Source organism: Lipotes vexillifer, unplaced genomic scaffold, assembly GCF_000442215.2.
Source record: "Lipotes vexillifer unplaced genomic scaffold, Lipotes_vexillifer_v1.1 scaffold755, whole genome shotgun sequence".
Classification (NCBI taxonomy): Eukaryota; Metazoa; Chordata; class Mammalia; order Artiodactyla; family Lipotidae; genus Lipotes; species Lipotes vexillifer.
The window spans coordinates 128738-153522 of record NW_006797755.1 but is presented as its reverse complement, the minus strand read 5'-3'; the positions used below and the strand labels follow the sequence as shown (position 1 = coordinate 153522).

The window sequence follows — 24785 nt, the reverse complement described above, 5'->3', positions numbered from 1 at the left end:
CTTGAAAAACACGTTATATGAATTATATCTCAGTAAAAACAAAGGAAAAAAGTTTATGTGCGTGCAGAGTACCACTGGTGCTATATTTCCTCTAAATCACTATGTTTTAAAAAAATATCTAAATTTCCCATGCGCCTTTTTGAATAATTAAAATTAAAATCGTCTAAATCTATTTCTATGAACTTTTCCATACAATCCTTAATTTTAGTTTTCCAAATTAGGTGAAAGTAGAGGATTAGTTGGCATTAAAGTGTATTCATACTAAAATAGGGACTTAATAAATGAGCACCTGTGAGGAAAAGTAAGTACAGAGGACAGGCTTAATGTTATCCAGCTTCTCAATATCTTCAAGCTTTTGACATAGATTTTCAAATTATTCTTTGAACCCTTCACTGCATCTCATCATTCTCTTTATCCCGGGCAGCCAGAGAAAGTTGAAGATGCTTGTTTAGTAGATAATACGGGAGAGTACTATAAAATTTTGTTTTTCTTTTACTTCAGAATTGGCCTGTCATCTCTTGTTTCTGAACAGAAGCTCAGATAGTTGTTACAAAGGGATGGTTTCTTAGACCCATTTGAAAATTGTACCTAGAAACTCTGCTGGTGCCTTACTGGTACTTTTCCAGGACCTCATTTCCCAAAGTAGAAACAGCCTGGCTCTGGCAGGGAGGGTGAGCTCCCTGCCCATGTTGCTTTTATGCTAGAAGGTTCTGCTCTACCCATTTGCGTACCAGAGATTGAATCCTTTCCTCCCTGGAAGTGGGGAGGCTGTATATCCCTGCCTGGATCCCCTGATGAATTCCTGGCCACCTCTATCTGAGAACTTCTGGCATAAAGAATACTTGATTTACATCCTTAAATCAAATTTCTAAATAAAAGCTGTGTAAGAATAATAATATGCATATTCCAAAAGAGGTATCTGGATTTTCTGTACAGTTAAATTTAGACACGTAATTAAATTATGAGGTAAATTTTAATTCCCAATCCTTTTTCATTAGTTGCTTACTCTCCCTCTAGTGGGTTTTTCCAGCTTTTACTCTTTATAATATAGCATACTATGTATTCTTTTGTAACTTGCATTGTTTGTTCATCTTTTCCTTTTTCCTTTTTCCTCCCTCCCTCCCTTGTTTTGCTGGTGCAGGTTGATTCCATGAATTCATTTTAATTGCTCTTTAATATCCTATCTTTAATATCCTATTATGAACATAATTTGTTTCTTTCATTTCCTTTTGATGAAAATTCTTTGTAATTTTTCTTTATTGCAAACCATGGTGCAGTGAATACTTTTATGTGTTTCTTTGTGCAGAGATGCGACCATTTTTCTGGGTCTATTCCTGTAAATGAAATTGACGGTGCATGGAGTATGCCTGTCTTCATTTTATTCTAGTCATTGCCAGGTTCTTTTACAATTTATAGTCCTACCAGCAGTGTATGAGGGTCCTCCTGGTTTCACATTTTTGCCAACACTGCTATTAATGAGTTTAAAGTTTTTGCTACTCTGATGGGTATGAATGTCTTCTTATTGTTGCCTTTCAGTTACTTTTTTCTTTCTCAAGAGCCCCTAAGCAACCAGATTGGAAGGAAATTGAATCTTCCTAGTCATACTCATTATTATTCCTCTAACTTCCTCCATGGCTGATGTGAAAGACCCAGAGGTTATACACAGAGAAGAACATTTGAGGAGGTCCCTCTGGCTGTCAGTCTGTACTTTCCCCTCATGTATCTGGTGTGTCTATCGTCCAAATCCATGTAACCCCTTGAGGGTGGCATGAAGATTTCCAGGACATGCTGGCACAGTCTGTATTTGCACCACACACCCATTTATTTCTCGGGTCCTGTTATTTTCCTGGGCACTGGGAAGCCCGACTGCCTGGATCCCAGAGAAGTTCCTTCCCCCATCTGTCCCCACAAGGAAGAAACAAAACAAAACAAAACACTGGAAACAGAACAAAAATAAAATCTCAGTAAACTACCCTGCTGTAGAAAGTATCTTGGTGATTCCTCCATGTAGCTACTCAAACTCTCCTGAGAAGCCTCTGCAGGGCTTCAAGAGTTTACAAACACTCTTTCCAAATGTCTAATGTTCAACTGTTCTGCTAATTATTATTGTTTAGGCCACTGCCTCAAAACCTTTTCTCTTCACATCATTCCCAGTTGTCCATGGCTTTGCTTCTCCCTTGTTCATCCGCTTTCTTTTTCTCTCTTTTTTCACATTCCTTCTGTGCCCACATGAGCTCCTTTTCTCATTTGGGGAACAGCATCTGTGTTTAAAGAAAAGTCGCTTTGCTGTCCGCCCCCATTCTTTGGGAAGAGCTTCACAGTCGTTGAGAAGACTTGTTGATTCCTTAGGAAACCCCGTCGTGTGCTGGTGATACCCAGAGGCTGGTTCTCTTGTACAACTCCAGATACACCTTCTCTAAAACTGCACCCTCTTCTTCCTGCCCCACCAAATCATAACCCCCCATTCCTTCTTTACGTTTTCTCTTCAGCAGTTTTCACTATCTAATAGTCCATCTATTATACTTGTTCACCTTTCTTTTGTCATCCTTTTCCCCTTAAGAACAGAATGTCAATGAGGAAACTAAGTTAAATCAGTGAGGTGTTTTCCGTCACATTGATATTTCAGGTAAACTTTTTTTTTGGCCAAAGTAAATATGTAACCTTAGGTATAGATAAAGAAATAAAAATTGCAGTATACTTCATTTTCATTTACATTGTATTTGGGCATAGTTTCAAAAGAAGTGTCACTTTGGGGTAAAGAGTTTTTGTGGTGGTTGATTTTAATACGCTGGTCATAAAACTGTCACTTTAAAGTTTTAGTTACTTCTGGAAACAAAGTAGGAATGCGCTCTATTAAAATTGTCGTCGGGTCCCTAATATAATTTTCCTGGTGTCATTCAGTCCATTTTATTGGCTACAAATGTGTCACAACATAATGGAAAGAAGAGATATTAAAACTTCCTGAGAAGCTTCTTGTTTCAGGTTTAGCTGTTCTCAGAAGACAGAGTCCACCTATATTGTTAAATATCATGTGCTTGTAAGCTTTGGAAATTTTTAAAGTTCAATCTAAATGAATAGATATGCTATCTTGGCAAGTAAAATACATGGTTATTTAAAGTTTAAGCTAAAACTCTTAGCCCAGTAAGCTTTCTCTTGCCCTTTTGGCGACTCTTGTGACTATAATTTGAGAGTCATTGAGGAGAGAGAGCTGTAAAAAGGAGAGGGTCTATTGCATGTGGGGTTACATTCCTTCTCTCCACAATATTTGAAACACACAAACCCAGCAACACTACACAGAGTCCTTTGTTCTTCCTGTTGGGCAAAACACTAGATAGCTTACTGTAAATATGGCCAGCCGCCAAGCTGTGGCGCAGATTCTTTTTTTTAAATACTGTAAACTGGCACAGGCTCAAGAATTACAGTTCTTCCTCTTATTTACTTTCCCCTTCTATACTGAAGAGTTTCATCTATCGGAAGACAGAAAAGCAGTCGTTGTGGTTGGGGGAAAGAAATGCCCAGACAATCCTTTTTTTTTTTTCTGCCTTTCTCCACTTAACCTCGGGTAGATGTCTCATGAAATAAGTAGAATCCCTTCATTGCTCTTCACTTTGAAAAGAATAATGTCCTCTGATGACACATGAAAAGAGCTCGAGTGGAGCGGGGTGAGCTGAGTTGAAGGCAGAGCGCTGCTGCATAACATGCTGCTTTAAAAACGGATTCTGCCCCCGTGTTTTCCTACTTCTCTTTGTCATCCTGGCTTTACTTCTTGTTGTCCTAGAGTGTATTTGGTTTTCGATTCTCGTTTTCATGGGCCTGCTGTATTTCTGACATTACCAAGTTGCCTTCCCTTGTGCTGGAATTTGTGTGGCCGCAGCTGAATTGAAAAGAGGTGGAGGGCAGTGAAGGGTGGGGAGTTCTGCCTTTCAACTACAGGGTGTGTTCCTTTTGAAACTTTGTTTTAAATATAAGAAAAAGCTTGAAAGTGTATTTTTGAAAGGATTATTTGCTATGATATTAAAATCAAGATGCCAGAAAGGAGATACTTTTTTTTTTAATTTTATTTATTTTTATTTATTTTATTTTATTTTTTAACATCTTTATTGGGGTATAATTGCTTTACAATGGTGTGTTAGTTTCTGCTTTATAACAGAGTGAGTCAAAGGTAAGGTAGATAGCCAGTGGGAAGCAGCCGCATGGCACAGGGAAACCGGCTCGGTTCTTTGTGGCTGTCTGGAGGGGTGGGATAGGGAGGGTGGGAGGGAGGGAGACAAGGAGATACTTTTTTGATATAAATGATATCTTGTCAAAATCTTAGTTTTGCAGTTTAATTGATTTTTACGCATAGAAACTTCTAGAACCAAGTAAAAATTAAACATATGTTGGGATTAGTCTTTTAAAAAATCAAGCTAAGGTTGAACGTACTATCCTTGCCTACTTCGCTGACATTAAAAATATTTTATATGATAGACACATCAACATGTTTACTTTGTCATTTCGTTCTCTATTTTTAATTTTGACTTCTTGATTTATTAGATTATTATGTGGTAGAAATAACTTTTTTTTTCTTTTTTTTAACATCTTTACTGGAGTATAATTGCTTTACAATGGTGTGTTAGTTTCTGCTGTATAACAAAGTGAATCAGCTGTATGTATCCATATATCCCCCTATCTCCTCTCTCTTGCGTCTCCCTCCCCCGTCCCTATCCCACCCCTCTAGCTGGTCACAGAGCGCCGAGCTGATCTCCCTGTGCTATGAGGCTGCTTCCCACTAGCTATCTATTTTACATTTGGTAAAAATAGAACTACCACATGACCCAGCAACCCCACTACTGGGCATATACCCTGAGAAAACCATAATTCAAAAAGAGTCATGTACCACAATGTTCATTGCAGCACTATTTACAGTAGCCAGGACATGGAAGCAACCTAAGTGTCCATCGACAGGTGAATGGATAAAGAAGATGTGGCACATATATACAATGGAATATTACTCAGCCATAAAAAGAAATGAAATTGAGTTATTTGAGGAACCTAGGGGCAGGACAGGAATAAAGATGCAGACGTAGAGAATGGACTTGAGGACACGGGAGGGGGAAAGGTAAGCTGGGGCGAAGTGAGAGAGTGGCATGGACATATATACACTACCAAATGTAAAATTGTTCATTCATCGTTTCTTAAAAAAGGGAAATTTCACTAGGTTGTAATTGAAGGATATTTGTCTTGTTTCCAGATACAACTCACAGTAGAGGATGTTATGTTGATAATCAGATAAGCTTTATGACAGTCTTTTTAGAACATGTGGAAGATCTAAGAAAGTATAGATGAGTAAGAAGAGATAGGGAGACTGTTTCTACAAAGATGCTCTCAGTTACTGTGATGAATTTTCTTTATACCCTAATATAGTTTTCATTGTTTGAGGGAGAATTTTCACTGAACTGATTAAAAATAAATTTAAAATTGGAGCCAAATGTATTGGTTTATTTGTGCCTCAGCTTTCTCATATGAAAATTTAGGTTGTTCCACTAAAGTGTAAGGATCCATAGGTTCTTTTAGGTATTGACATATGTAATTAATAATTCTTATTTTCAGTGTTCCTCTAGAAACATGGTATATAATTATACCAGCATAGTGTAATTATAGTATAAGCAGTGGACAAAGCAATTAGGCTGATATTATATTTAGGGGGCCCATTTCTTATCTTGGACTTTATTAATAACAATATGGCCTTGAGGCTGTTGAATCATTCTGGGCCCAGTTTCCTCATCTGTGAAATAATCAGTAGAATTAGATGATCTTAGGTGTTTCTTCTAACATGAAGAGTCTAGATAACTTTCTCTGATTATTTTGCCTTTTTTATGGACTGGAATTTGTGAATAATGAGAACATGATATTCTAATGTAGGGACTATTTAATTTACAATCATAGAGTATAGGTGTATAATTTTGTAAAGTTGTATAATTTGAAGACATTTTTCTTATCTCCTTAGTTCCTACTGATTTTAGCATCCTTTTTCTTTTATTTACAGTAGCCCTTTGTCATTTGAGGTCATGCATCAAGAGAATGTGAGAAAAATGGCTTACAGATGAGGGTATTTGGTAATTTTGAAGACTTCCAGGGCATATTAAACCTTCTAGGAGGGGGATACCATTTCATATCTTGAGCGGCAGCCTCAGAGCACCATGCCATAAGACTTTGAGCCCAGACCCTGTGTTTTAATCCTGATTTTGTTACTGAAATTTTTATCCTGGGTATAATTTATTAAAATGCTCTGATTCTGAGATTCCTTGTCTTCAAAATGGGGATATCAATGTCAGTTCCATAGATACACTGTGAGTACTAATGGAGTTTAAGTTAGATTGTGTGCATGACTACCATTAACTTCAATTTTAACATTTTAAAAACGTCATCTTTCACTTTGTCAGCAAATTTTTGTTGGGTATCTAAGGTACGATGCTCAGGGGAAGCATGTATATGCCTGGATAATAAGAATGGAAAGCATGATATGGAAAAGTTGGTTGTAAAAAAGCTGAATGACAGTACAGTAATGTAGATAGGGCAGTAGATGTCAACTGGTAAGATTGTGCAAGACTGCATGAGAAGGTGGGTTTGGGCAGAATAGAAGTTACTTCACAAGGAACTCAAGTACAGCATTATTTTATGGAAGAAGAAATAGTGTTTAATTTCCTCAGAAATTGGAAACTTATGTAACGTGCTGGTTTATTCTAATGTCTTATGAAAGACATCTACCTTCTTTGGATACTTTTTCCAAATCATATAATAAGTGTGTGTGTGGTGTGTGTGTGTGTGTGTGTGTGTGTGTGTATATATATATATATATATATATATATATACAGACATAATCAGATACTGCTGAAAAATCTTTCAATTACAAGTGGTATATAAATTCCTCTAATAGTAGGAGAATGTTATACTCCGGATTTTTTTTAACTAATTAGGATGAACAACTTCTTTAAAGGGATTAAACTATCTGAAGCATACTCAGACATCAGTGGAAGGATTGGAATATTTAATCTTAGCTGTTATCACTTCAGTTTATGCTATAACTTAATAACTTTTTCTTTGGAATTGATCTAGTCAGTATCTGAGTTTGTGTTACTGACTTTGAAGAAACAAACTTCAAAGTTTGGTAACAAACCATTTTTAATAATATTGTTAAATATGTATAATATAAAATAATATATATGTAAGAAAATAATTTAACTCAAGGTTTGAAAAAATATGTATAATATATAATATATATATTATATAATATATAATGTATAATATATATTATAAAATATATTATTTAAAATAAGCTACTATGAATTAGATTGCTTATAAATACATTGTACTTCTAATTGCCAATAGGAAATTTTTTTCAAACCTTGAGTTAAATTATTTTCTTACATGTTAAGAAATTTTCTTTAGTGTTTGACTACATATGTTTGGCTTTTGGGAATGCTGAGATTACCACTCACATCATTTTAAAGGATATGAATAGAATCACTGAGAAGAAGTGGTCAAGGCCAGGGCTTTTGTTTGAAGAATATATTAACAGGACATATAAATTAAGGGGCTCTAGTATATGCATATTTTAAAAAGATGAGATCATACTGTAGTATCTAGAATTCTATTTCTGCCGTTACCGTTAATTCACTTAGGAGACTTTCAGAAAATGACACATTTTTCTGCTTTGGTTTCTTTACCCATAGAACACCTTTTAAGGTGGAATATGATATTAAATGTTTTATCAGAGAACAGATCTTAATTTAAATGCTTTATGGTTGAAAAACTAGTTAGTCTTCCTCATTTGCTAAAGCATCGTGCAAGGTGTATTTGCTTCCAGTTTTAGACATCGTCTTTTAAAATTGTGACCATGAATTTTTGGTACATGAGCAGCATTCACCCCTTATTTCTTTTCTGTCCAGGTCACCAACAATAGTAGGATGTGTGCAGAATGAATAAATGAAAAATCAAGGGCATAGAAGTAATGATTTTCATGGAAAAAGTTGAAAAGTTGACTTTCTCCATGTTGTCCTTTTAATCTTGTCCTATTTGGGTGCTCTCACTCACTAGCTTATGACCATGAGCAATGACCTTATTTAATGTATCTAATCTTTAGTTTGTCTATCATAGAACCTGTCTCTCAGGTGCATGAGGATTAAGTTAGACCATGTTTTCGTTTTAACAAAATTTTGAGAAAAATGTTCAGTGTAAATTTGTTTGGCATCCCTCCAAAGTTCTTGGTGCTTTTGAATGGTTTTTCCTCCATTTCTTTTCTTCTCTGGTGAATTAGAGACTACATTTAAAGGGACTGTTTATACATAAGATTATTGGTATAAAATTTTCACTTTCTATTAGACAGGATATGCCTGTTTAATTCTGTGCTGTAATAGTGTCTTTGGGAGCCTCTTTTGTCTCTGTGCATTTAGAAGGTTAGTAGAATTATAAAGTAGTCAAAGCAATGGGTCCTTGGGCATTTATCTAGCTTCCTCTGCAGAAAGGTCCAGAGAAGTTTTCACCAGCTATCCTTTCTCGCACATGATTATAAGAATTAAAAGTAATGAAGGGAACTTAACATTCAAAACTTATTCTCTAAATAATATTTGTTGGTAAGATTGATTTTTCTCTTTTAAGGTAAACCAGAGTGTGAGCATGTCTGTTTTTTCCCCAAATTTCAGCACCCTCTCCCATTCCTGCATTTTTATTTCTTATAAACTGCATAGTTAGGGAAACTCCTACCTAAACCTCTTGATTTTGACAGCATGCCATGTAATTTTACTCATAATAACACATGTGAAAGAAACATCTGTTTCTTTCACATGTAGGCTTACTGACATACATACATGTTGAAACAAAGCTACGTAGGAAGGCTAATTCTTGTTTTCTTCTAACCATACCACTTTCAGGATTACCTTCATTAGAAAAGCTCAAGCAAAGTAAATTGAGTAGCTGCCTTTTCATTGCTTAGTTTGTTCTTTTTTTTTGACTGTTGAATTATTAGTTTGCAGTGAGGTGCATTTTGCACCACAGGAACAGAAGTATTGAGTAGACAGAAACGCTGTCTTCCGAACTCTCGGGTAGGTTTTTGTGCCTCTGGTAGCCTGTTTGACCAGGTCAGTCCTGGAGTTCGTGGGGTCCAGGTTTCCTTACATAAGGAGAAGGCACTATACTTTGTTCTGTGGTCAGACTGCAAGGCCGAGTCTGGACAGTTGTCTTGCACCTGTCCCTGGCTATCCATCCCCATGGGATAGATCTTCCCATCCATCACCACTGCTAGAAAAACACTTCAAAGCGCATGCCTCCCTGTGGACGGGCTGGCCGTACCATCCAGGTCTACAGAAAAGCAGGCCGTGACTGATTTAGAAAGTTACTGCTTCTAAAGAGGCTGTGCTTGGTTCCAACCCTTCCGTGCCATCAGTCGCGTCTGATTCTCTGTGACTCTTTGTGACGCCTGGAGAGACTGACAGCCAGCATAGCTAATCCTGAGCTCAGAAGCAAGTCTTGTTGCTTTTTGCAGTGTAGCTCACTGCGCCTTTCCTCCTTTGACATTATTGTGCTTGTTTTGTAGTGTTCTCCTCATTAAGATCCTGCCAGGGGGGGAAATAAGTGTCTCTGGATAAGAATTTCTATACTGACATTAAAGTGGGCACAATCCATTTGCGGTAGACAAATAGCAGATTATGCTTTAACATTTAGAGAAACTGAAGGATTTAAGAGAAATGGTGAGCATGGTGATTATATTCCTGCTTAAGAAATACTTGTCAGTTTTCAGATCTGTTACCCCTTAAGTTCTGCCCGTTGATTTTTTTTTTTTTCAGTCCGGCTTTAATTTTTCATGCTTCAAGTCAAGTGTACATTTCTGATAATGCTGCCATTTGGGGCATTTAAATTTCTATGGGCAAATGCTGTAGTCATTAAACATGGGGGGTTGAATGCAAATGGAGAGCATTAGAAGATGGCTTCTATATGGCAGTGTGAAATTGCATTCTAACTTATTTTTAATTAATGTCACGGGCACCTTAAACAAAATTTCAAGAGAGCTCTAGATTGTATCCATTTATAGCCAACACTTTAAACCCACCTAAACTCACAAATGCAATGCCATGTATGGAATCACAGTTTCGATACTTGCCTTTGTAATCCATTCTGAATCATTTTTGCATGAACTCTATTAAGGGAACTAATTTTTTCCCCTGGCTAACAGGTAATTGCCAAGTGTGACCAGTCCCATGACTTGCAAAGAATTCTAAAGTGCTGACTCCATTTTTACGGAAAGCAGTTAATGACAGCAAGCTGTAGAAGAGGAGTAGACCCAGAGAGGAGCTGAGTGTAACAAGCTGAGAAAAGGCAGAGAAGGAAAGTTAGAACCGGGAAAATATCCCCAAGTATAGTGGAAAAAAGCTGTCTCCACAAGGCTGCATCTTTGGGGAAATCACGCTGGACAGAGTGGAGCAGGTATGAATTGAGATGACCGCTTTCTGGAGTCTCCTCGTGGATATTCCTCCTAGGTGGTCATGTGTTCATTTTATGTTGTCCTATCTTTTCTTTCACTCATGCTCTCCTTTCCAGTGCCAGTTGACATACCCATCCAGTCTTCAGATCTCTTTCTGCTGCTGTTTCCCTCACCCACGTTTAATGAGCCATCATATACTGATAGAATGTATAGGATTCCCATTGCCCTCGGTGTAACCAGGACCAGGGAAGGATTAATTTTGTGATTGTGTATCTTAAAGTACCATGTTAATTTCACCAATAATAAAAACGTGCCACTGTTGGTTACTTGTTATTGTTATCAAACATACTGATGATGTAAGAATAACGATGTAATAACAATAGCAGAGACGGGGTGGGGGCATGAGGGGGAGCTCAAAATAACCACTGCCCTTGAAAGTGCTACTGCACAGCTCAGGGTTCTGCTCCCTTCCCTGGGTTGTCTTCTTTGAGGAGGTAGTGATTCAGTTGAAACACCCTGTTAATATTAAAAGCACATCCCAGCCAGAGAAGTTAGAGGTCTTCCTCCCCGCCACAGTAAGCGACTTTAAGGGGAAACGGGAAGTGTGCAGAGGCTCAGAGGTGAGAGACGCTGCCAGAGCCTGAGCAAGGGTGGTGGTGACTGAAGGAGGGTGGAGAAGAGGGAGAGGACAGGTGACTGGCCTCACCTGGGGAGACGTGTGGCCACTCCCCCCATCAGGGGCATCAGGAGAAGTGACGGATCTGGGGGACACTTACGTGGAATCGACAGAACTTGGTGAGTGAGTGATGGTGAGGGTTTGGGGAGAAGGGTGAGTTCAGGATGATACCTGAGACCCGATTTGGGCATCCGGGTAGATGGTGGAGGAAATACAGCCGGAGGGAAGGTTTGTGGGCGAAAAATGAGAGTTGCTTTGGTGTGTCTCTGGGTGGATGCATACTGGGTAATTTGCAGTTTGTTGTTGGTTTGTTTTTTTTTTTTTGAAAGAGGAATGTATTTCTGTTTTTCAGTATGTGGCATTGAACATAAGAAAAACAGGTTTTTAATGGTTTTTAAAAAGTTAGCTTTTTCCTCAAAGACTTTTCTAGTTTTCTCTTTACTGTCACTAAAGTAATGCGGAACATAAATCCTTCGTGATGTGGATAATGAAAGATTTGTGTCGTTTTGTACACTTAGAAGGTATATTACATTTGCCTTTGTGCCTTTATGGATATTAGGTTGGGATTGTGGTTAAGCTAATGAACTGAAGAACTCAAGCTAATGGTCTCATCATTCAATCCAGCAACTTGTCTTAAATTTCAGGCTAATATCTATGTATACATGATTGCTTAGCTAGATTTCTTTTGGAACATTAACACTTTTCATATTAAACCCAAGCTGAATTTTAATATACTTTTTTTTTCAGTTTGAGAGTAACTTTAAACTTTTTAATATATTATAGGCTCAGTTAAATGATGACATTGTTGATTTAACATTATGACAGTATTTATGTAATATGATCTAGACTAACAGCACAATTATAGTATATTGAAAGTTTATGTGTTTAATATTTGGGTTGCCATATCAGCTCAAACAGTTGTGTTCATTGAAAACCCCCTCTTAATTTTTAGGTAGCTTTTGAAATGTAGCAAAGTCTCATGACAAATCCGTTTTATTATATATATATATTTTGTTGTTGTTGTTTTTGGGCAGAGACTCTCAAATCTAGAGGTATTGGAACCTTTTTGCACTTTTCAGGTGATATGTACTTTTTAAAATGAATAACCTTGGAGGTAACAAAACTCAAGACTGGGTTCATAGAGTGTAACATACTTTCTGAATGTTATAAGGGCTGCTTTTTAATTCATAGCCTTATAGGAACTAAGTCACCATACATAAAACATAAGATTGAAGGTATTTTTTTGTAGATTGGCATTGAAATCACGTTGCCAGTGTAACTGTACATCTAGATATTGTTTTATTAATAAAATCTGAACATAACTAACAGAAGGTCATTTCACTGATTTGATCTAGAAAATTCATTTCTTTTTTTTTTTTATATACAGCAGGTTCTTCTTAGTCATCCATTTTTATACACATCAGTGTATACATGTCAATCCCAATCTCCCAATTCATCACACCACCACCACCACCCCCCCACCACTTTCCCCCCTTGGTGTCCACATGTTTGTTCTCTACATCTGTGTCTCAATTTCTGCCCTGCAAACCGGTTCATCTGTACCATTTTTCTAGGTTCCACATATATGCATTAATATATGATGTTTGTTTTTCTCGTTCGACTTACTTCACTCTGTATGACAGTCTCTAGATCCATCCATATCTCTACAAATGACCCAATTTTGTTCCTTTTTATGGCTGAGTAGTATTCCATTTTATACATGTATCACATCTTCTTTATCCATTCATTTGTCGATGGGCATTTAGGTTGCTTCCATGTCCTGGCTATTGTAAATAGTGCTGCAATGAACATCGGGGTGCATGTGTCTTTTTGAATTATGGTTTTCTCTGGGTATATGCCTAGTAGTGGGATTGCTGGATAATTCATTTCTATTATAGTTCTTGGAGAGGTTTTTATTGTTGTTGTAATTTTAGTTTTTGATATTCAGGGTGGAATGTAATCACTCTGGATTTAAGTATGGGAGAAAGAGGAAATCAAAATTTTTTAAAGATTTGATAGGCCTTATCTTTGCCTTTCATAGGTAAGGAGGCTTGTGAACTGATGAGAAAGAATAGAGACATTCCTTTGGTTTTAATTCAATTTAGATTTTCCTGAATTAAGACTTGTGTCTTGAAATCGATAAATGAATTTTAGTGCCAGTCACTTTTTTCTCTTCTAGTATATCTTCTAGAATATCTTAATGCTTCCTAAAAACAAGTGTATGAAAAGGAAGTAGCTGAAATTACTTCAAAAATTCCCAGATGGCGAAAGACTATCACGTAATTGGCGAAAGACGTACTCGCTGTACAGCATGTAGAGCAGGCAGATATTGCCCATTATAGTACAGGGAGGTCAACCTTATCTTTAGGAGGAGGAAGAACTTCCCTCTGTGTGCATTGAATTGTTCCTTATGGGTTTTCCAGGAGCCTTCCGACAGCAAGTATCTTGTCTAGTTATCCCCCCATCAAGCCATGTCTGCTTATTTTGGATTCAGAATCTGTGGTCTCTGTATCTATAAGGAATGAATTTGGGGCTATTTTGAGGTCTCTCTGCATGAGGTACCTTGGTAGAGTTGTACAGGATGATAGTGAAGTCGAGCCATGTGTTACAAAAATCTTGGGGAAAGGCGCAGACAGTGGGAAAGTGTGTCCAGGGGAGGAGATTTGGGAAATGGCATGGAAACAAATGCATCCTACTTCGTCATATTTAACAGCCTCCTGTGTGGAAACACCTGCTATGTGTCCTTTTTCTTTGATTTGGAAGCCAAACTACATTTATCCAAATAGGTTTTCAGCACACTAGGTTTTTTAAAAAGTCCATATTTCTTGAAATTTTTTTTAGAGATTTATAGAAAGATTTGGAAAATTAAGATTGGTGGAAGTTGGGAAATAAAACTTTGAATTCATAAAAAGAAAAATTTTTTGGTTTTTTTTTTTTTTTTTTTTTTTTTTGGTTTGACCTTTAGATTTTGATGTTGATATTAAATTAAGGACAACTTTTTTGGTCATGTATTGAATGCTTTGAAACTCCTGTGGTCATCTTATAAATTGGTGAACTTTGTTGTGGCAGTTGTCAAGGGTCCCAGTGGCATCAGTGGCTAGAATTTCCAAGAGTATGTGAGCTTTGGTGAGGGAAAGAATTACACTTTCATTTTCAGTAATAGCTAACTGAAATTGAACGTTTCCCTTAATTATGAACGCAGGCAATAAGCCATAATAGTATTGACAGACTGTGACTTTGCCACTGGTAGAAATCACAGATATTTTCATATCGCGTTATAGTTGTGGTAGATATCTCAAAATATTTAAGCTCATCACTACTTTAAAATTACAGTATTTATTAGACCCACACTAGAACTTGTTATTTCATAGACAAATAAGCAGTACATTACTATATCACATTTAAAAATATTTTGATAACTGTCAGTCGTTTTATTTTCTATGTAATCTAGTTATATGCTACCAAAAAATACACATTATTCTGAGAAGGAGTCCATAGACCTTACCAGACTGCGAAAGGGATCCATGGCGCAAATAAAGGCCGCTGGGCAAGGGAACCGAACAGATGGGTATTTTAGAGCCGGTTTTACCAGCACCTCACTGTGTGACCTTTACCAGTACCTCACAGATGTGCCATATGATGACGGCATCCATTGATTTAGGAAATTACTGTAGAGATAAAACAAGGGAAATCGTTTTGAAAAATTTTAGTATTCATACAGCAGGGCTTTTTGCCTTTGTAAGAACATGCATATATTATTATTAATTGTTAAGAGCATAAATGAGGCATCTAATATAATTTCTGCGTTCACTCTGACATTTCAGAGTATAACTCAGCATCATTACACTTTACAGTGAACTGCTACGGGGACACGCCAGTTTCAATATAGCTCTAAAAGCATTACCATTCACGGAAGCAAAGAGAATTACTTTTCTCTAAATATTTCTTTTTCAATTGATTCCTGTAGTCTCCGATCCTCTAATCCAAACCGATGGGCTTCAGTGCTCTCCAAAGCAATGTGTCAGTCAGGCAAATCACAGAAGAGTACATGCTTCATTTCCAGCAAACCAAAGGGTAACAGTGAGGTGAAGTCCCTCTATTTACTCAATGTTATTAATCAAGAAATGTAAGAAATGGGAAGAGGGAAGAACAGGTACGGAGAATGATATTTAATGTTTTATAAAAGTTTCATTTTCGTGGTGACCTTAGGTAGGTCATAAATATTACAGCATTTAACAAATGAACAAACAAATAGGTATCAACTTATTAAATGGTCATGTTACTCAGAAGTTACCAAACTTAGCTTATTGTACAAGACTAATTGTAAAGCCATGTGACTGAATTAAAATATAATTACTGAGTAAAAATTAATTAGGCATTAATTTTGAAATGTGAGGTTGTTTTTTCTTTTAGCATTTTCTCTCTTTAATGCACTGTCCATTTCTTCACTGATGCCTGAGATTGACTATACAGTTTGGGCAGGAGGGTATTTTTACCCCTTTGAAATTATAGGTGAGACTTGATAGATATATGAAGAGTCGACTCTAGTTATTATGATTAGTTACATATTTTCATTTTTTAAATCCTATCCCCTGTGCCTGTGACTTTGATACATAACAAACATATTTCAAAGGTCTGTTAAGTGAATGAGTGACTGAAAAATGGAAGGAAGGTGTGTTGTGTTGCGATGGGTCAAAATCCTGGTGGAGGTTGACTTGGGAATATCTGAAATGTCTGTTCATTCAGAGAAAGCTAACAGCAGTAAAGATCAGAAGGGAAGGGAAAGGGAAGATGTGCTAATAAATACAAGTTCACACAGTTAAGTACCACTGGAGTCCCCAGGACCTCTGGCATCTGTCGCTCACACACAGCTCACACAGCTCACACACAGTCTTATTCCCAGGATCTCCGTATGAGGCGCTCAGGGCACCTGTCCTCCCCATTGTACGGTTGGAGCCCAGGCAGGGGCCCAAGCAGGGAAAGCACCTCTGTCAGCTTTACAGATGAGAGGCAGAGCAGAGTCTCCTGATTCAGAGTCTGGCTGCCTCTCCACCATATCCTACTGGTGTGGTGTGGGAAGGGAGAGGGATCCTGGGGAGAATTGAAAAACTGCATAAAGAAATAGAGGAACAGGTAGTAAAGAGACGCACCGTGGAAGCCTTGCTGCAGGGACCGAGAGGGTCTCCTTCAGTCCTCTGCTGAAGCGTACGTCCCTCAGAGACCCTTCCCAGCCTCCCTGCCTCCTTAGCCCTCCCCTCTGCCAAATCTGGTTTTCCTAGGATGTGATGCTCTCTCTTGTACTTCACAGCGGTTATCCCAATTTGTAATGATTTATTTGGGTAATTGTTTCATTAAATACCTCTTTCCTCACGTGTGTGTGTGTGTGTGTGTGTGTGTGTGTGTGTATCTCACATCTTTTTTATCTAAAAAATAAATGAATGAATATAACAAAACAGAAATTCACTGATAATAGTGATCAAACTAGTGGTTACCAGTGGTGAGAGGGAAAGGAGAGGGGCAGGGTAGGCGGTAGGGGGTTAAGAGGGATGAACTACTACATATAAAATAGATAAGCTACAAGGATATATTATACAGCACAGGGAATATAGCTATTATTTTATAATAACTTTAAATGGAGTATAGTCTATACAAGTACTAAATCCCTGTGTGGTACATCTGAAATAATATGGTACTATAGTAATAATATAGTACTATAAATCAACTATACTTCAATTTAAAAAATACCTCTTTCTCCCTCAAGAGTCTAGATTGTAAATTCCATAGCAATGAGAACAGTGCCTGTATCTTCCCTTCTGTAGTCTCAGAGCATAATGCTTGATATACTGAAACTTTTATGAAAGCAGGGATGAATATATAAGAAATTATCAGTGAGTGGAAAAAAAAGAATGGCCAATGTGGAGATAGACTCAGAAGGACTTTTAATGAAAAGAAGCAGTGCAGACAGCTTGCAATCTTGGGGAATGCCCTGTGCCCTGAATCTTCCAGGAAATCTCTCTTTTAAATATTAGTCTAGTTGTTTGGTTTTGTCCCCCAATTTTGGGTTTAGAAAATATGGTCACCTGTACCTCAGTGACCTTGAAGGTAAGGTGCACCTTGTAAGAATGGAGGAGGGCGGTGTGTGTGTTCACTCGAGCTCTCGAGCTCTGCAACGGCCCTGGGTGGATGGTGTTACCAAAAACTTAACAGTTGAAAAGATGGTGGACCAGAGATTGAACTTGTCCGAGATTCAGACGTTAGGTGTCCAAGCTGAGATTAAACTAGAGCCCATGATTTTCCGTTAATTGAATCATATTTGAGGAAGCTGGAAAAAGACAATGTTGCAGGCCTGGAAGGTCATCAGCTTGCAGAGCTACTGCTGGGACAAGTTTCAGTGTGGTCCTCCCATTCCTTGGCTTATGCCGTCTATACTTACAGTTGCCTCTAGAGTTCTGTATAATAACTGATGTTCACAGTAATTACTGAGTCATTGGAAGAACGTTGAATTATATTACATTTAAGAAAGAAAAGAATATCACAGTGTAGGGATTTTTCTTCAAAGTGACTAATGGTTTAGTACTTTAATTCTGTTATGGAGGAAGCTGACGTTGAAATTGATCCTGTGTGACTGATGTGGGCTATCAATTTAGAGATTCTTTCTTTTCATTTAAAATTCTTTTTTTTTTTAAGAGTTGATAAACCTTTATTTTAACAAATGCTTTGTGTTTTTTTTTACTTTGTCATGCTATTTTATTTTAAATTTTTTAAAATTTTATTTATTTATATTATACAACAGGTTCTTATTACTTATCTATTTTATACATATTATTGTATATATGTCAATCCCAATCTCCCAACTTATCCCACCACCACCACCCTCACCCCGCTTTTCCGCCTTGGTGTCCATACATTTGTCCTCTACATCTGTGTCTCTATTTCTGCCTTGCAAACTGGTTCATCTGTACCATTTTTCTAGATTCCACATATATGCGTTAATATATGATACTTGTTTTCTTCTTTGACTTACTTCACTCTGAATGACATGACAGTCTCTAGGTCCATCCATGTCTCTACAAATGACCCAATTTAGTTCCTTTTAATGGCTGAGTAATATTCCATTGTATATATGTACCACATCCTCTTTATCCATTCGTCTGTCGATGGGCATTTAGGTTGCTTCCATGACCCGGCTATTGTAAATAGTGCTGCAATGAACATTGCGGTGCATGTGTCTTTGAATTATGGTTTTCTCTGGGTATATGCCCAGTAGTGGGATTTCTGGGTCATATGGTAATTCTATTTTTAGTTTTTTAAGGAAGATTCCTTAAAATCTTCCTCCATACTGTTCTCCATAGTGGCTGTATCAATTTACATTCCCACCAGCAGTGCAAGAGGGTTCCCTTTTCTCCACACCCTCTCCAGCATCTGTTGTTTGTAGATTTTCTGATGATGCCCATTCTAACCGGTGTGTAAAATTCATTCTTGATTTATATTATCTTTGCATTCTTTAAATCCCCAACTTCTGTTAGGTTATCTGTAAACAAGCACTTCATTTTTTTTCAAAATTCAGCAGAGGTTTATTACCAGGTGCCAGAATGTACCATAGTTAATGTATGGCTTCTGCCTTCTAGGAGCTTACAGGCCAGTGAGGGAGAAAGGGATATATACAGATATTTACAATCCTGGGGTGCTGATGCCACAACAGGGATTGAGTGGCATCCTAGGAGGCTGTCTACAAGGGTGACAACTGTGGCCCAAGTCATACACTCCACTGTCCTGGGAGCCCCAGACTTCGTGGGTCTAAAATATAATTTCTTGTCAGTCTGTATTTAATACTGTGTTATAAAAGATGTTAGCATTATATGATTATTTTAAAGTGAAAACTTATATGAAATCTCCTATTGAAATACCTGGCACATAGCACTTAGAGTTTTTTTTAAATTCTCTTTCATAAACCCAGTCAGTTACTATGTGAATTGGAATATTCCAGAATCTGAGAATATTCTAACAGACTGTGACTCAAAAGTGTGATTCTGTTTATAACCCAAACACATCCTAAAACCAAACAGGGATGATTAATCTTTAGTTAATATGTCAGATGCTTATAAATTAAAAAAAAAAATAAAGTTCTCTAGGGAAAAGTACGTTTGTTAGTGAAGAAAATATACTTCTAATTACAGTGGAGTTTTTGTGATGCCTTTGGCTGAGTTGTTTGCCTTTCCTATGAGCTTCACAATAATATCCTTTAATACCGAGAGCATACAGTAAGAAATTAACGAGCATACTTACTGCAGTTACATAGTATATGGATCTTGGCCTACGTTACTATGATCCAGTTTCAGTTGAAGCTTATTTTCGGTTTTGTTTAAAGAAGAAAGCACATACTGTTATGTGGAAAAAAACATATATACAGTATGCTTATGTGTATATATAAATTAATAGTGTCAATTATATAATTAGTTTTATTTTTATAAACTTCTCTACGGTGCTTGATGCTAAATAAGATGAGAACGAAGCGTGAAGCAGGGGGAGATGAGAAATGCCTTTGTATTGCCAAGAATGACTTGTGATATCCCTTCTACATTTTTGTGCTTGAACAGGCTGCCTGAGAAAAATTCCATTTCTTCTTATCACTAACTTCCTTCCACTTTATTTGGCTACCTTTACTTCCCGCTTGGAAGTGAAGAAAGCAAAGCCAGGGGCTCTGCTATACCACTGGGCATCAGCTTCTCATCCATAAGTACCTGCTGCTCATCCTGAGTGCTCACCTGTCTCCTGCCTCCGTAACCAATTACACAGGATAATCCAATTAATTGTGTGTAAAGATTTAGCTCCCCATATACGTGCTACTGCCATTTTTAACACTTTAATTCTTGAAATTATATCTAACATTCTGTGTATATGTTACCTATGGGAGAGTAGTGGGTACATAGCTGTTTCTCAAAGGGTTGGGACCCAAAAAACGTGGGAAAAATGGGTACTGACTCTTAGATCTCCTACACCTCCACCAATATACCACCATTTCCTCCTAAAAAAAATAAAATTAAACTGTGGCTCTTGAACAGCTGTGAAAAGCTGTAGTGATGATTAATTTATTTCGCACCTATAAAATTTATTGGTACTCATTTGTTTCTCCTCTAATTTTTTAGCTATATTTGCCAATTTTGAGTGGTGAAACTGAAGGTAACTAGAACCTTTTGTTTGCGGAGGGAGGTACAGATCTTATATGTCACCCAAGGGGATGTGAGAATTGTAGGCGATAAAAATCCTAAGTTCTATCGGGAATATGTAAGAACCGTGTAGTGCAATAAATTCCAGCTATGAGGTGTTCAAATTATTAGCTTTTTTTTTTTTTTAAATAGCTACGGTGAGTACAAGGCAGAGAACTCAACACATTTAGTCAGATGTTGAGTGAAGTTGCTCCGAGAGCACTGGCTTATCATCTTTTTGGATGATATCCAAGTTGAATGGTCCAGAAAAGAAAATTATTAAAGAGAGAAAACTGTGTAAGGAAGTTGGTCCAAAATTACAGATTAGCAAAAGCAATTCATTTATCATTTCATTCTAGCCTGACTTCTTCCTTTATGCAACTGTCTTCTGACACGATGATCCAAAGGAATGATGCTTGAAAATTAGGTATGTTTTGTGACCTAGCAAGTGAATCACGTGTAGCGTTGTGGAATTTTTTAAATTTATTGCAGTCTGTCTTTTTCATGAGTTGTGGTTTAGCTTATTTTATCTACGTAGTGTTTCTGTAGCTGCTTTCCCCTTTCTCTAGACCAAACTTGGATTATGGAAATACTGTTATTGGTATGCTATTATCCTGTTTAAAGGAAATTGCCAATTAAATATTAACTTACTGGCCAAGCACTCTAATGGATTAGGATAAGCACAGCTATAAATGTATTGAAAATGGAAGCATTTTTTTTCCCTTGAGATTCTAGGACCTACTACTTTTAGAAACCTCAGTGATTAAGCAGTTTCATGTAATTTAAATTTAAGAAACAAAGAACTGAGGCATGTCATTTTAATAAGGGGTTTACCTTGTATTGGAAACACATAGTTGAATAAATATGGCCCTTTTGAAAGAGAATACTTTCAGTACATTTTCACAATTTAAGGATACTTGTTTGTGGTTTTCTCTTATAATAATGCTCTATTAACTGAGTAGTAAAAATTTCTGATCTCAGTGTATTTATCCCTTTTTTGACCCACTCCTCACCTTCATAGCCTTTGCCTTACTTTGAATTTTAACATGCCAGGAACTAGAGTGGTTTGCACCTCTATTCCATTTTCCTTTTAAATGACAATTGAAAAGGAAAGGATATAGTGGGGATTTATAAACAGAGAAAAATGAACAATCAATAAGCTATAATTTAGCAGAGATAATTAATGTTAAATAAAAAAGAGCCTTTGATGGAAGTTTCCTCATAAAAGTTTGTCATGTTAGCATTTTCCTATATTATTTTAGTAAGAAATAAAAATTTTTAGATATCACAAAAATGCTTTATATTTGGAGCAGTATATGCATTATATTTGCTTAACTTTGATAAAGTTCTGACTTGGGGGAGCCTTCCATGTTACAGCTACCATATAAAAAATACTTATAGTCTAGTCATTTAGAAATGTACCGTGGAATTCAGTCCTCTCACTATAGAGGAGATTGATGATGATTATGACATTTGAAAGCATAGGTAGTTTTACAATAGGTAAATGGGCTTGTCTTTTATTATATAATGCTGATTTTAAAGATTTACAAATAAAGATTTGACCAGTGTTCTAAAGTTATGACCAGAGAGTTGTGGGAAAGTAAAATTTTATTCAGGTAACAAGACTTTATTTTTACATATACACTTATATGCTACTGTGTCAGAATTTTTTATAAATGTGTCTGTTATTGTGATATGTGCCATATACATAAGGCTACTTGAAGAAGTGGTCTTTTTGTTTGTGAAATAATATCATAGTACTATATGGATCCTAAGTATGTCTTTTAGCAAATTCCACTTTAGAGTGGATAGATTTATGTTACGCTCCCAGTATATTTACACGTAGGAAATTGTGGCTCAATAAGCTACAGCCTAGATCTACAACCTTTATGGATAAAACTACTGAAAAAATATTCCATTTTTTTTAACCCTGGATATCTATTTCACAGATGTCTATCTTTAAATGAGAATTTGCTATTTGTATGTTCATATAGTTTTCTTCAAAATTATATAATGTACATATAAAAACAGGACACAATTTAATGGAATTAGCAAAATCATTTGTACATTTACAAGAGCTTTTATTTTCGTCAGTATTTTAAGTACTTTGGATAAAATTTTCTCAAATATACAGAGAGCATATTTTCGTTATTATAGCAACAGTGATTTCCATTGTTTGATGAGTATAATGTATAAAATACTTTAAAATTTGTCCCTTTTCATGCTATTAACTTGCATGATGAGAGTTTTATCCTGTGTGTCTGAGGTTTGCATGTGAACATTATGTGATTTTAGTGGCACTCGGGAAACACCAGCTTAGGTCAGGTTCAGTGCTAAGAACCTCATGCACGTGAGTCATGTAATACACACTCTAACCCAATGTGATGGGAATTCGTCCTGTCCCCATTTTAAAAACAAGGAAATTCAGATTCAGAAAGGTTAACTAATTTGGTCCGGACCAGGTAGCGGGACCAGGATTTGATCTCCAAAGCCAAAACTTTACTTTTCCTCTTCAGATTTCTGACAAGAAACCTCTTTATTCAAAGTGTTATTCTTATCATTTGTTTTATTAGTAGGTAGCTTGTCTCTCCTCCCAGTGATCGTGGTGGACGTCCAGGCTTTAGAGCAGTTTGTACCACATTTGTTGTTTGCCAGTGATATGCTCACAATAGCTGACTGAAGGAGCAGAAGGGGCCCCTGCCCTTCCCCTGGAGAGGGATGCTCCTGCCTTTGGAAGTGTGCTGCAGTCTTGTCCCCAGGTGCCTCGGGAGTACTGCCTCAAATGGGGCACTGCCTGGGAAATGCAGGAAAGCTTTCTTCTGGCTATTACACCAGGGTTGAAGTTCAACAGTTGTTGATCTGGAAAAGAATGGGGGTGGAAGTTGAGTAAAGTATTCTGGGCAAAAGAAAGAATAAACAAAGATCACGAGACAGAAGCACTGTGATGAATGTAGGGCCTATCAGCATGTTGGGGCTTTCGTCTGAGATGCTTTCGTTTGAAAGCATGCTACTCCCTAAAGTAAAAACCTAAGGTGACATGCTGTAGGTTTTCTTGGGACTTCTAATCTCTGGCACACCTCACTTACCCCAAGAGGTCTGTGGACCTCACCTTGAGAAGTTTTGGTGTTAGATATTTTACTGGTAAATTGTGGAGGGTGCAGGAACAGTGAGAAGAATCCTTACTATATGCAGAACATTGATATCTAGATATTTTCTGACAATAAGAACAGCTCATTTTAAACTCTTGATTATTGAAATAGGTGGTAGTTTAATTTTACTCAGTTGCATTAAAAACTGTTATTTGATTGCCCCCTTTCATTGAAATAATTAGTGAGATTAGTTATGTGATCAAGGTATTTTTTTAAAATATAGCATAAACTCAGTATAAAGTCATCAAATCACTTCTTCATTTCCATTGCTAATTTGGAGTATAATGTTTTTGTTCTTGTTTCTTGTTTCTCCTAGCTACAACAGATTCGTTTAATTTTATACTTCTAAAATGAAACCATCCTTGATTGAGGTGAACCTGTATCATTCGTAATTGAATATGGTGCAGTTTTATAGTATTTTTCATAAAAATAACTTCATGAACTATATTTCTTTGGGAGATGCTTTGTACACCCATAGCATTGGAAAAAAATCTGTGTTTTACTATCACCATTAGCTTTCTATCATTGTTTTATATCAGGATTTTTAAATTTTAAAATAGCCAGCACAGGCTTGAAAAACAAATATGCCTTTATAGCCATTTATCCTTGAGAATAATGTATTTTATAATACAATCCTTCTGAAAATGTAGTTCATGTTTTCTTTTTTCAGTTTTTTCTCTTCATTGGGTGAGTAGATATTTGCAAGGTTGGGTAGGTTTAAAATAATTTTTACATGTCCAGCGGTGTAACTTACAACTTATGAATTGTGTAATAATTTTTCATGCTGTGTAATACTAATTTTAGGGGGTAGTAAAAGAGGTTTTGATTCCTAAGTGAAAGAAGCCATTAAGTTGAACCCCTTTTATATACGGTGAAACATTATTAGGATATGGTTCCTCATTTACAGTACGTGGGTTGGCCTAGGGTGAAACTGTCCTATAAAACAATAAAATCTTAATAAGACATGTTAAGTCAGCAAGAAGAGTGATAATAGATCTATTACTATTACGCATCTATAGGAAGTCTGTTGTTTTGAGTAGCAGCAATGGTCTTTTCCTATAGGAATATAATTATAGGAACAATATGCATTTTTCTTTTTTAAAAAATTTTATTGGGGTATAGTTGCTTTCCAATGTTGTGTAAGTTTCTGCTGTACAGCAAAGTGAATCAACTATATGTATACATATATCCCCTTTTTTGGATTTCCTTCCCATTTAGGTCACCACAGAGCATTGAATAGAGTTCCCTGTGCAGGTTCTCATTAGTTATCTATTTTATACATAGTATCAATAGTCAAT

At 36.7% G+C, this 24785-nt stretch overlaps 1 protein-coding gene across 1 annotated transcript in view; it reads left to right on the top strand.

Annotated features, from left to right (window-relative positions):
* Positions 1-24785, top strand: part of LOC103088347 (mineralocorticoid receptor-like) — a gene marked incomplete at its 3' end in the record, with an annotated part of 176785 nt that overhangs the window by 67335 nt on the left and 84665 nt on the right. The gene's annotated exons all lie outside the window — the stretch shown is intronic.